We start from the raw sequence: 1,938 nt of genomic DNA on the forward strand, positions 1-1,938 counted from the left end.
TATATATATATATATATACACCGAATGTGAATATATTAGTAAAAGGAAATAAATTTGATGAAAGGGCCCAAATTGGCACCCTAACCACCCGGGATACACCATACATAAGAAATACATGTATACCCAAAAAAAAAAAAAGAAACAAGATTAAAAAGTAGACAGAGAAATTGTATGCCAAAAGTCTGCCAACACTCGTAGATTCAGTTAGCTTGCGAATGAACCAATTTTCCCCTGCCTTTGCCTCTGGTTCTAGGAGGGGAGCCAACTAACAAATTGTTAAGTTTGCTACTATTACCCAAAACATTCAATGTATCATCCATGAGGCTTGGTAGTAGGCCTCCATTCTTTTTCTTCCTGGATGTGTAAATCTGTCATTCCTCATTCGTAGATTGACTCTTCTGATCAGTAGATTGGTCCAAAGATTGTTGTAAAGGTGTAGGCTGTTGCACATCACGAGCCTCATGTGCCTGAATAACAATAACAACTTGCTCTATCTGATTAGGCGGTAGAAACTCAGTAGAAGTATTGCAACCCGTTACATCAAAGTTTGATTCTAGGGCAAGTGAAGTATGAAATGTTTCCCCTCCTCCCACGAGAAGGGGTTCCATAGGAGGTCCTACATCATGAGCTTTGTGCGGCATATTACCCTCGAGGATAGTGACATCTTCAGTATTCTTCTGATGATCTAGTGTCAATAACTTGAAGCGGATTAAGAGGAGGAAATACTGCCTCTGGCGGAACACTTTTCTTCTTTGATCTTAGATGGGGGTGTAGATGGTGACATTGAGAAATAGAGTGGCCGAACATACGACATTTCAAATAATACGAAGGGAAAAACTAATCACAATCTTTTGCCAATATCCATGGTGTTGTGTGCCTAATCAAATTTCCTCAGAAGCGATTGAAGTGATGTCCCTGTCAACAAACACCATGGCTTTAGAGGGACGAGAAATATTAAATTAGGAATGTCCATTTTGAGTGGCTTAATATAGACCGAGACAATAAAGTACAATACTTCTTGAGTAAAATAATGAAATTTCAGGCTAGGGAAACGAATCCAAACTTGAATGATTAGTGGTTCCATCTATGGGTCAAAATTCACCGACAATTTCAAAATATTTATTGCTCTGTTATCGATTCAGATTAATTTTCTAGCAAATAAGTGTGTGTAATCCACTTTATTATTTAGTTGAATGAGGATCTGTCTTCCATCTAAAAGTTAAAATTTTCATTCCCTAACAATGTGCATAAACTCAAATTTCTTATGAATAAGTTCCATTTTGGGATGGTCATAAATGAATTTCCCGATCAAATTCAGATGACTGGAGAAAACAAGCTGATTACATTATGCTTCTGTAAAAAAAATGGTTGACTTCCCATTCTTCCTACTAGATTTTTTGATGTCCTCTGCTGACGCAAACGAAGAAGGGAAGGAGCACGATTTAAGAGTGTCTGAGGCGTGAACACTCACAAAGGCAGCATCATACGTTCTGTCTGAAGCCATCACCAATAGATGAAGGTGCGACATTAAGAACAATGATGCAGAGAGCAGATGACGAAACCAACACAGGGAGCAAGGAGCGGGGCAGAGGAAAACCCCTCTGTAATCTGCAATCGGTTCGAGTAGACGATGAAGTTGTCGTAGCAATAGACGTACACTGCAGCAGAGAGGGCGACGAAGACCTACACCGCAACAGCTGACGAATCGCAGCTGCAGACAAACGACGAAGAAGACGAAAGGCAAAGGCGAAATAGATGAGTTTGAAAAAAAAGACAAAATTGACGAAGAGCATGAAACCCTTCTTCCTCGATTGCGAACGATGCGAGCAAAACGAGAATCAAAGGAGACGCTCGAGTTCGCCATGAGGTGAAACTCTAGCAGAGCCTCCCGTCATTATTACACACACACACAAACAAATATATGAATATATATATATA

The 1,938-nt window shown here is 39.7% G+C and overlaps 1 protein-coding gene across 1 annotated transcript in view; it reads left to right on the plus strand.

Moving 5' to 3' along the window:
• LOC110032333 overlaps window positions 1-1,938 on the plus strand; it is a 147,634-nt gene that overhangs the window by 33,632 nt on the left and 112,064 nt on the right. The gene's annotated exons all lie outside the window — the stretch shown is intronic.

This window comes from Phalaenopsis equestris, unplaced genomic scaffold (genome assembly GCF_001263595.1).
Source record: "Phalaenopsis equestris unplaced genomic scaffold, ASM126359v1 Scaffold000924, whole genome shotgun sequence".
Taxonomy (NCBI): Eukaryota; Viridiplantae; Streptophyta; class Magnoliopsida; order Asparagales; family Orchidaceae; genus Phalaenopsis; species Phalaenopsis equestris.